Raw genomic sequence first — 12,756 nt, forward strand, 5'->3', positions numbered from 1 at the left:
AGGGAACAGGGGATGTCACAGTGCATGAACTGAGTGCAATCAGACATAACCCAGATGGCACAATGCAATACAAGCTGAAGCATTGTCTTCCATGGAGACTTTCTTTACTTTGCAATGACACACCACCCATTAACCCAGCAGCACAAGTCACACCATTTTGGCTGGTTGATAATGCATATTACATGCATAATCCTGACACCCCCAGCCGCACAGCTTGCAGTTTTAAGGTGCATTATACAGCAAACTTGAACATTTTGGTTTTTATTTATAACTTTAAGGATATTCCTCAAAAATGTTGTATGCGTTGCAGTCTGTTTCCGTCAGTCAAATCTGGTTCTATTTCCTAGACATGTAGTGATATTTTTTTCCTTATCTCTGGTCTCTTTTTAATATATTTTAAATGCTGAATCTGTGTTTGGATTTTTCATTGTCATCCCTTGTGGTGCACAAGTTGGAATACACAGCAGCTGCACCTATGTGAGCTCGAGTGCGTCTCCCCTTTCTTTGCTCCCTCCTTTTGTGCCGCTGGCTTCCCTTGTTCATGTTTATTTAAGCAGTTGTCTGCTATGTGCTTTCTGAATTTAGGAAGTGGTACCTTTTTACGGAGCGAGAGCTACAAATATAAGACAAGTTCTAAAAATAGTCGTCACCCCGCTACATTAAAAAGTATTGTTCGTACTGAAAGGCTGATATGACAGCTTGACAGCTTTTTCAATTTACTGTCATTGCTGCATGGCACTGTGCAAGAAGCCACCAGTGTTAGAAGAGGCTCCTTTAAAGTGCACAAGTTCAGACAAGTTACTTTATACATGCACGATTTGTCAACAGTTGTAACACTGCAGGTGTGAAATATGAGCTGATTATTTTAATGTGCTATTTATAACAGAATTATTCCTATTCAATCATTCAGGGACACGAAGGCTTTAATTACTTGGCTACCATGTTACCTTCTTCCCTGGTGTCATCTATAGAGAAGATCTGCAAGTACAAAACATAGCTTAAGATTTGTGACTTTTAGGCCTCCTTTACAGTTTGAATGCTGATCTGTTCCCCAAACTTCAAACAAAATAATATAATAAAATGAAGCTAATGCATGAGTTCAATAAGTTGCTTTACTTGACTACTGCTTTCCCACATGTCATTCTCCACCTCACACCTCCGTCAGAGCTCCTTCCAAGCCTCAGTCTTCGTCTTCACCACCACCAATTTCTAGACTCCTCCCTAAATCTTATCACTGCTGGGATGATCATGGGTCATCTAATTGCAAAATACATTCATTTATCTATCTCAGTAAATGATCTTTAATTCTTCCAAGTGATCTCTCCCTATTGAAATAATCATTCATGTTGCTATTTACTGGGAACTTATTAGACCAGCCTCTTTGGATTTTTAGTTATATATTTATTTTTTTTAATATACATTTTTATGGTGTATTCCAAGTTTTAAATAATAGGCGAATGAGAAAATCATAGTAGTAAGGCACATTGCAGTATTTATTTACTGTTTATGTGAAAAAAGCTCCTTTCAGATATGAAGAGATTTCCTTGGAGCCCGTCTCCTTGTTGCTGACAGTTTGACGCTAGATTATAATTAGATTTGTTCACCCGGTACCTGCCCGCTTCATATTGCTAACAGTCACCTGTCTTAGCTGCATATTGTTAAACTGCATTAATATTTTATGTTCTCTGAACGCCACACTGTTGCTTATATCCTCCCGTGTTTACACCCCTTAAGGTGTTTATAAAATGTGTAATAAGGCACTCACTCTGCATTTGCATCACCAGTGTAAGGAGAACTGTGACAAAGCGAGAGTAACACCAACTGCACCGACAGATTTAATGCCACCTGGTGAGGATTCTCCAAGTTTTTGGAGTGCTACTGTCAGGATGGAAAACCATTCTTCCAAAAGATATTCCTTCATTTGATGTTTAGATGCCTGTGGTAAACAAAGTGCTGTCAAGTATTTTGCTGAGATCTGGTTACTGTGAGCATAATGTTTGGTTCATATTTAAAAAGCTGTTTAATGGTCTGAATGGGGTCATTTTTCTCCTGGAAGAGACCAGTCCAGTGAGGACTGAAACATTCAGGATAAAGGTGATCATTCCATACAACTTTTTATTGATTTGCAGTGTCCCATGCCTAAAAGGGAATAGGACCCATATCATGTCATGCACTCCATAGTGTAAGAGAACAGGATCCTGTCACAGATATCACTTATCACTACATAGACTATATTTCCAAAAGTTTTCACTCACATATCCAAATCATTGAATTCGAGTGTTCTAATTGCTTCCATGGCCACAGTTGTACATCAAGCAGTTGTAAATCAAGCAACTGGGCATGCAAACTGCTTCTGCAAACATTGTGAATGAATGGGTCACCCTCAGGAGAACAGTGAATTCCCACCTGGTACCGTGATAGGTGACGGTGTCCAGTCATTTAAATTCATCACTGCTAAACATCCCACAGTAAACTATTACTGGTATTAGTATTAGTCAATCATTGCATACCAAAACATTTTGGACAATTTTGTACCCCCAACTTTGTGGGAACAGTTTGGGGATGACCCTTTCCTGTTCCAACATGACTTCACACCAGTGCACAAAGCAAGGGTCATAAAGACAGATTAGCTAGTCTGATGTGGAAGAAATTCACTGGCCTACACAGAGTCCGGACTTCAACCCGATAAAACAGAGTGAAGACTGTGAGTTGGGCCTTCTCATCTAACATCAGTGTCTGATCTCACAAATGCTCTTCTGGAATAATGGTCTAAGGTAAGATAAGATAAGATACGTCTTTATTGTCATTGCACAGTCATACCTTATACAATAGTACAACAAATTTGTAAACTGTCCCATGTCGGCACTATGCATAACCCATGAACATACTTGTAAATGTTTTGGAAAACTTTTTTGGAAGGGTTGAAGTTGTACTAAAAGTGAGCTGACATCATATTAAACCTAATGGATGTAATCTACGGTGCTGTTAACTTGGGATTTTTGAGGCTGGTGACTCGGATTAATGTATCCTCAGCAGCAGCAGAGGTGACTCTTGGGCTTCCTTTCCTAGGGCAGTCCTCACGTGAGCCAGTTCCACTGTAGCACTTGATGGTTTCTGCGACTGCACTTTGGGACACATTCAAAGTTTTAGCAATTTTCCGGACCGACTGACCTTCAGTTCTTAAAGTAATGATGGACTGTCGTTTCTCTTTACTTAGCTGATTGGTTTTTGCCATAATTCGAATTCTAATAGTTGTCAAATAGGGCTGTCAGCTGTGTACCAACCTGACTTCTGCACAACATAACTGATGGTCTAAACCCCATTAAGAAGGCAAGAAATTCCACAAATGAACCCTGACAAGGCACACCTGTGAAGTGAAAACCATTTCAGGTGACTACATCATGAAGCTCATTGAGAGAAGTCAGAGCTGACAACAAAGCAAACTGTGGCTACTTTCAGGAATCTAAATATAAGACATATTTAGATTTATTTATTATTTTTTTCTTTGCTGCATAATTCCGTGTTAGTGTATTTATCTAGACACCTGCTGCTGCACACTTCTGAGCTTATTAGCCTATGCTGTAAACACGGGGAGTTCACTTTGGGTGAGCTGAGCAACTTTTGTGATTTGAAGTCACTGTCTGTCATGGCAGTGCTCTCGTTGACCTCTCACGTTAGCATGGAAAGGGACATAGCATCAGCATCATCAGCCTCCTCTAAGTTCAAACTCCCTGAGCTGCACTTCTCTGAGTGCATTTGCTCTGCTCAACCAGCATGTTTGTCATCTCCTCAACAGTCATCTCAGATGGGATCCAATTTTTCTGCTGAAGAATGATAAATTCTGTCACCAGTGCAATCGGAAGTTTGTCAGCGCCGCTGTGCCAGCAGACCCTCAGAGCCTCTTCCTTCATGGTTATGCTGAACAGCACCCTTATGGGTCAGTAGATGCCTCTGATCCTTTCAGTGAACTCCACTCATGTTTTGTTGCTGGATATCTCAGTAAAGTACAGGAAAATCTGACAAAGCAATGACAAAAACATTCGACTGATAGCTCTACAGAGTTTATTGTAGCCGATGTGTTACGAGTTATTTGCTGCTACAAAAAAAGTTTTCTCAAGAACTAATGTTATGTTTATCCAGAAGTCATAATTTACCAAACAAATTAATGTTTTAAAGCAGATGTTGCAGGAAAGCGCATTTATTCTATTTAATGGCAATACTGAGGGTACACATGTGTTTGCATTTCTATATCACATTTACAGTTCTCTCCTTATGCAAGATTTAATTGCAGTATGCAGAAGATCTGAAATATTCTTTGTATTCCCTCAATATTTACAGAACAGAAAATTATTTATACTTAATCTTTAGCCATATATTATCTCCTTTAGTGAACAAGGGTACTTGATCACAATTTGCAAAACAAAAGGCGGCGTGGTTTAAAGGAAGCCTAATCGCAGCAGCATTATATTCTGTTTGAAAATAATTTGTTGCCTTACCGCAAACAGGATTTTCAATAAAAATCTCTGTTGGAGATCATGCACTTTGTAGGCCCTCAATCCACTCCAACCACTCTGTAACAACTCCAGCGCAGTTCATAAACGCAGTCTGTCATTTATTCAAAACAAACTGTTTCCAGGAACATAAGGTTCTCTCCAGTTGCACTGATGCTCAAATGAAATTGGAAGAAAAAAAAAACTATCAGGGTAATCATTTGTCATGGTGATGATTTAGCTGATATGAGACAGAAACAAGAAGGTCACATGATAACAAATGTTGGGAATTAGCGAGGCATCAGATGTGAATGGCTTACATGAGCTTTCTCGATTAATAAGCTGTCCTCTAACGAACATAAAATTGATTTAGTCCAACTTTTCTCCCGAACTCACACTGAGATGCTCAGATCGCAATACAGAACAAAGCTTCTTTTTCTCGCATAATCACTTGCACGGCGCTTTTATTACAGAATTACATCTCTCTGTGTAGATTATTCATATCATTCAATAATTAGAAGCAGGACGTTTTTTTTTTTTTTATTCTGACTAAACTGATGATGCAGCAGCATTGCACAATAGTAAGATCCACACTTTATTTTTTGGACAAAGTAAATTCAAAAGAGGCCTTTTGTTGCCTTTGAAGTCTGTTTACGGACTAAAAAATGTCTGTCTGTTGAACTAATCATGTGGTCCCTGTTGGGTTTATACATTCACTGGCTATTTTGTTATGCATACCTTTTCAACTGCGAGTTAATGCAAATATCTAATCAGCCAATCACATTACAGCAACTTAATGCATTTTGGTCCAAAAAAGAGAAAATATAGCAGAAACTGGCTCGCTGACATTTGAGGTCAACAAGGAATGGCCAAACAGGAAAGCCAAAAGTAACTCAAATAAACAGATATGCAGAAGAGCATCTCTGAATACACAACACATTGAAGTTTGAAGCAGCAGATGACCACACCAGGTGCCACTCCTTTCAAACAAATCTGTAGCATCCGTGTGATGTCATCATATCAATCTGGACCCAAATCTCTGTTTCCAGCACCTTGTTGAGTCATGCCATGAAGAATTTGAGCATTTTTTTTTGGCCAAACCCAGTACTAGGTTTTACCTTTGTAAGCTTGGTTTAGTGTTGGCCTAGTCAAATAATTTTGTAATGTTAAAACACCTTTCAGCTTGACCTATGAAGATATATTCCACTCATTGACCGATTTAGTTAATGCTCACATATATGTAGGATGATCTTTTTATTCAGTCATAAAATCCTTTTTCGAAGAAGTCTCCCCAAGATTGGCAATATCCCATCATTGCAGTATCAGTAGGGGTTGTTGACAAACATGACAGGGAGCAGCATGTGTCTATTTTCCGGAGGAAACTCAATTCCTGTCCCGCAGTGACACAGATGAGGAGGGCATCAAAGCTTGGGTAGTATGCAAAATGACTACCAATGTCATATTTCACTTAGTTGGAGTGGTTAATCCTGATTCGGGAACAATTGAGAGACAAGTGGGTTTGCGGAATGCTAATGCTAAGCTAAATCATCAATTCAATTCAATTCAATTCAATTTTATTTATTTAGCGCCAAATCACAACAAAAGTCGCCGGTACCCGGCAGCTTACGTCTATTGCAGCATAACTAAGGGAGGATTCAGGGTCACCTGGTCCAGCCTTAACTATTTGCTTTAGCAAAAAGGAAAGTTTTAAGCCTAATCTTAAAAGTAGAGATAGTGTCTGTCTCCTGAATCCAAACTGGAAGCTGGTACCACAGATGAGGGTCCTGAAAACTGAAGGCTCTCCCTCCCATTCTACATTTAAATACTCTAGGAACAACAAGTAGGCCTGCAGAGCGAGAGCGAAGTGCTCTAATAGGGTGATATGGTACTACAAGGTCACTAAGATAAGATGGGGCCTGATTATTTAAGACCTTTGAATTCAATTCTGGATTTAACAGGAAGCCAATGAAGAGAAGCCAAAACAGGAGAAATATGCTCTCTCTTGCTAGTCCTTGTCAGTACTCTTACTGCAGCATTTTGGATTAGCTGAAGGCTTTTCAGTGAGTTTTTTGGACATCCTGATAATAATGAATTGCAAGAATTAACATACTACACCCTTCATATTTTATTATTTTGATTTTGTGAATGCAATTAGAAAATTCTTCATGCTTTCATTTTGATAGGCGATCTTCTTTGGCTATCTTACTGCTGCATACCAGCAGGACCTCTGAGCACTGCATTCATGTATACATCTGGACACTGTCTATCAAAGAAATGGCCACACTAGGATTCACTTGATCGTGCCTTGTACTTAATGGCCACATGCTTTTGCACACATAGAAAATTCCATGTGATGTGAGTGTGACCTTGATTTATCCTCCGTGCATGGCTAGAATTCAAGATATCAGCAAGGCCACATGGTGGAAGCGTCTAGAAAGCAGAAAATCCAAAACAGCTGAGGAGCTTCTTATCAATATGAATGTGGACAGAGAGACTAACAAAAAAAAAGAAAAAGAAAGAAAGAAAATCACAAAACATTTGTGTATACATTCCTATTTGCATAATTGTAATTTAAGTCATTTGTTGGGCCAGGATTAGGATTATTTAAATCCTTAATCAGAGGTAACTTTAAGGAAGGTTGCTCACTGGGAGCGACAGCTTGAGACCCTACATGCTAAATATACATACTAGCATTCACATTCAGTAAATTCACTCACGCATGATGGCAGCATGACTAATATATATACACTCAGATCAGTATTCAGCATCAGTAGATCCACAGAAGGAAGTATGAGGTACTCTCATCAGACCTGGAGGGGAAATGGTATTGGTATTCCTCTAGAGCTAAGCTTCAAATTGTATGGTTGTGAAAAGAATTGCATTCAGATACTAAATGCCAAATGTCAACATCGTACATGCAGTCTTTCTTTCACGATAGGCACAAGCAGAATTAATAAAGATGTAAAATCAAATAAAAGGTCAGCAGTATACCTACAAAATAAATAGACCTGGATAAAAATGCAATTGCTAACTACAGTAAAGAAAAATCTTTACTACATACAGACAGACAGACAGACAAGTTCAATGTGTTTCCAGGAAAATATTAACTTTTCAAAAGTAAATTCGTTCTACTCTAGAAAAAAACATTTGAACATTATACATGTGAGTGAGTCAGATGAGAGGATTAATATAGCCTCTTTCATATGTGCCCATTATAAAGCTACAGCCAGCCACAGATTACTGTAGCTTATCTTTAGTATAAAGTCTGGGAACAGGGGGAAACAGCTGGCGTGGCTCTTTATTAAATCCACTAAAGCTCATGAATCAACATGTTATACTTTGCTTGTTTAATGTAAAGTTTTATTGATGGTTAGTGCCAGAAGTACTTCGTCTCATGATACCCTCCAGATTACCTGAAAACCTCAGTAATGACAGAGAAATGTGTTGCCTTGAGGCAGAGTCAGGCTACTTAGTAACTTAGCAAAGCAAGTAAGTATTTATTGTAAGGCTGTATTTATAGGCTTACAAACAGCAGGCCAGTGGATCCATTTAAAATTCAATGATTTAACAGTTTGAATGTAGAATATGTATGTAGAATAACTTTAAGGTTGGCTTATTTATTTATTGATTACATTTGTGGGATTACTCTAAATTGGGGAAACGGTTGTGCCAGTGAGATAATGTGTTCATCAGATGCAAATGCTGACATTAGTTGTGCCTGGATTTCAGCACAGAGGCCCGAAAAGAAGCAGCTGAGGAGGTGACAGGGAAGGTTAACTTGACTGATAATAACAACTGTGTTATTCCTGGTCCTGGTGCAGAGGTTGGGATGCTGGAAATGATCAAAATTCATGTCCTGAGCTGTGCAAATGAGTTGTTTAATAGACTACTACATGTTGTCATTAGAGATAATGGGAAAAAATTAATATATGCCAAAAGAAAGTAAAAAAATGTAGTATTCTTTGTAGTATTAACCATGTAGGCCACGATTTAGCAGTGACGCAGTGGCCTAAAAATTACAAGGTTATTTAAACTGTGTTTTTAATTTATCTCCCTGAATACAGAACTTGTGAGAGAGAAAAAAAGATAATTGAAGAACATTTAGAGGTAAAGCTCACAGCATGGCCTACGGTGCAGCATCATTTAGGCTGAAGTCCCTTTTCTGTGCCGGGTGTTGAAATGCCCTTGTCACATTAAGTGGCAGATCTCAGGACACTTAACATTCCTCCCCCCCACCCCCTCGGCAGATGCAGTGTGTTTTTAATGACATTGTCTGCTTCCTGTCAAGTCAGCTGGGGGCTGATATGAGGAAAGTCACCTGTGGAAGGATCGTGGAAAGTAAAATGTCTTGAAGGGCAGCAAAGGAACTCTGCTGGACTCTGACTTTAGTGGGAGGGAGTGCTGCGGCTACTGTGGAGGGGAATCAGTACCGATGCACACTGCACTGTAGACGTTTAACAGTTTGAGTCTACGCAGTGTGTTTCCTCTCTGTTGGTTCAGTGATCTTTTAAACAGGCTCATCTGATTCATTCCCAATGAGCCCGACAATAAAGACATTCAACATAAAGCGTAAGAGAAGGATAGAGAGGGGCTGGGTGGTCCATATGCAGAGAGAGAACTTTCTGTGCTTTCTTCACAATTCAGGTGTGCTTTGCTTGCTAAATCTTTGGTCAGCTAAATCTTCAAGTCAAATGATTCTGCTCCCCTCAGGCAGTTTTCGCACCTCTTTCCTGTGATTTCTTTTTCTCTTTAATTTCTTCTTGCTGGTCATTTTTCACAGAGAATTTTCTGCAGGTTTTGGAAAACGCCTGCCAAGCCAGAGCAGAAATCTGGGGCAACAGGGGCGACGAGATGAGAGAAGCTGGTCGCGAGAATCCCTCATATGAAAGAGCTGACACGTCTGCCTCCATTCGGAGTTCACTGCAGGTGAAAAGTGTGGTTTCCCGCATGGCAGTGACAACATGTGGGTAGTAATAGCTTCACTGCGATAGTCCCTCTCTGCGGTAAAACAACAAGAAGCGAGTTGTTTTATAAAGTTGTAGAGAAAAATGAGATTGACGTGACACATCGGTGTGCAGCTGCACTTCTTGTCAATTTAAAACAAATAAAGAGAGCTCTGTGTGGAAAAAGTAATAATAGGTGCTTGATATAAGATTCTTCAGTCCTGTATAAATTTAACGTTGGCAAAGCGTAGCTGTCTATGCTATGCTCCAGGGTAATTTCCCCTATGATGCCTTCACCAAGTAAAACACAATTCATGTGGCCATTCATAAACATTCTACTATTTTGTTCTGCGTCACCTTATTAGTGTAAAGCTAACTGATGAGCCAAAAAGAATTTCATTATAAAAATAATACCACTTACAGGCAATGCTAATTATCCTTGGTAGTAATCTTCTTAAGGTTCCCTTTTGGTGAGATGGCTAAAGTCAATAGTCAAGGAAATTCATTCGAAAATATCTGAATTTCTCATGTTGGTTCAGCAGCCCAATAAAAACACACTTATTTTAGATACATTTAAGATCCTTATGTTAAGCTTTTTTAAAAGATTATCCAAATTTAAAAGTCATAACAGTGAATTTGGATGTTGTAATGTAAAGGAGTATATTAAAAGATTTTTTTTATTTAAAAAAAACAAGCACTATAGACTTGCTGCCCACTTTAATAGGTACACCTGTTAAACTGCTTGTTAGTACAAATCTGATCAGCCAATCACATGGCAGCAACTCAGTGCCTTTAGGTATGAAGACAAAACAGTCAAAATGCTGTGCTTAAGTTCAAAGTAAGAATCAGATCGGGGGGGAAGTAATTAAGGGACTTACATGGCATGACTGTAGATGTCAGATGGCTTGTCTGAGTCTTTCAGAAACTTTCCTGGACGATCAACTCTAGGGTTTACAGAATGGTCCAAAAGAGAGAAAATATGCAAATTGCAGCAGTGAGCTATGGCAGCAGGAGACCACACCGCATGTTACTCCTGTCAGCTAAGAGTTGGAAATCGATGCAACAGTTTACACTGGTTCATCAAAATTGGACAACAGACGATTGGAAAAACACTGGCTGGTCTGTTGTCCAATTTCTGCTGTGACACCTGCATCGTGCTGTTAGAATCTGACATAAACAATATGAGATGGCTCCATCCTGCTTTGCATTAAGGCTTCAGACTGCTGGTGATGTAACAGTGTGGGGAGATTTTTTTGGCACACTCTGAGCCCTTGAATTCCATTTAAATACCACAGCCTATCTGAGTATTGTTGCTGACCATGCCCATTCCTGTATAAACACTGTGTATCCACCTTCTGCCTTCTTCCAGCAGGATAACACAGATGTCACAAAGCTCACAGTATCTCAAACTGGTTTTTTGAACATCACAATTAGTTCACTAGTTCACTGCCCTCACTTAGCCTCCAAGCCTCCAAGATCTGAATCCAGTAGAGCACCCCTGTGATTTGGTGGAATGGGATATTTGCGTCATGTATGTACAGCTCACAAATCTGCAGTAACTGTGAGCAAAATCTCTGAGGAATGTTTCCAGCACCTTGTTGACTCAATGCCATGAAGAATTAAGGCAATTCTGAAGGTAAAAGGTGTCCGACCATGTAGAAGCAAGGTAATCAAAGTGGCCATTGAGTGAGTTGTCTGTGTGATGAAAGTTTGGACAAAAAGACAAAGACAATCACATATTTGGGGTGATTCATTAGGCAGTACCCATGTAAATCTTTATTCTTTTAGTGTCTGACAGCAAATCTGAGTCTCGGGTTGGTAAATAAAAGAGGGAAAAAAACATAAAATTTATATTAAAAACTAGTTTTAATTAAATATAAAGGGTTTTTTTGGTACAAACTATTCTCAGTAAAGAGGAAATTTGGAGATTAGTAGAATCTTTGCGGTTTCAATTCAATTATTATGATGCAAGTCACCTCCGTTCTTTCACTGCTTTATTCCATCCTCATTTCAAATGAGGTTTATGATAACAGACAACAGATATTAATAAATTTACTGGATGAGATCAGGTCCAACAATTGCAAAAATATCACATTTGTACCCACAGCAGAGCTGCCCTTGGCAACTCAGTGGTGGTATCTTTCTGGTAATCTTTTCCATCCTGACAAGGTTAAGTGTCGAGAATTTGAAATTGATGTAGAAGGAAGGGAAAAGTCACGCTGCTGAAGAATAGGCCACCAGTGAAGGGAGGTGCATGTAGACCTTGCCAGGAGAAGCGTTAATGATGAAAACCCCTCATTTTGCAGAGGATTTAATGCTGCTTTTTACTGGATAAGAGATAACATTGGCACATTGTGTAGTTAGGCACAAGTTAACAGCATGTTCTGTGGGAGAATGTAAGACTCTCAAGCAATCCTCTGCCAAGTAACAACTCCTTAACACACCAGTTTGCCTTTTCGGGAGGTTCAAAGTGTTTCACTTGTTCTGCTAAATGTGTTGGGTATTTCTCAAAATGTGGGATGTGTATTGTGTGTAGTAAAATTAGACATTTAACCCACAGGAGAATTTTAAAGCTTGCCGAGTCATTCTCCATATAACCGGATTATAAAAACCCTGGAAAGAGGATTGTGCAGTTTAAATAGAAGATGTAGCAAGTGATTAGAGAGTATCAGAAACGAACCAAAACTGTAGCGATTTAGCAGGTGATTAGGTACAGTATTACTTCTTTGGCTTTGTGTGTGCTCCCCCATAACTCATCTTCTTACTTGTCATGGCAAATCAGGTATGTAATCAATTAAATCTCATCAAAAATCTCACAGCAATGTGATCTGACCAATCAGGTAAATGAAACAATTTAAATGGCAATTAATCAATATGGAAGCTGCCTCAAAACTAACACCAAATATCATTCAAGAGTTGAGTCGAGCAGAAACGGCAACATTTTTTGATGAAACTAAAGGAGAAAATTGCAAATTAGTAGTAAATATAGGGAAAAGAAGTAATGATGAAAAGTTTAATATTTTGTAGTTATTAAGAAAGACAGACTGATCGAGCTTGCTATCTGTTGATTTCAAAGTATTTTTTTATTTTAAAACACAATTCAAATTTTATTTAAAATACACTAAAATGGCTACAAAAAGAAATGTGTCATGAAAATTCACAACTTTATGTCCTCCAACACACAATACAGGGAGTGCAGAATTATTAGGCAAATGAGTATTTTGTCCACTTCATCCTCTTCATGCATGTTGTCTTACTCCAAGCTGTATAGGCTCGAAAGCCTACTACCAATTAAGCATATTAGGTGATGTGCATCTCTGTAA

This window comes from Haplochromis burtoni, unplaced genomic scaffold (assembly GCF_018398535.1).
Source record: "Haplochromis burtoni strain Fernald_Lab_line unplaced genomic scaffold, NCSU_Asbu1 Contig_108, whole genome shotgun sequence".
In the NCBI taxonomy this organism is placed as follows: Eukaryota; Metazoa; Chordata; class Actinopteri; order Cichliformes; family Cichlidae; genus Haplochromis; species Haplochromis burtoni.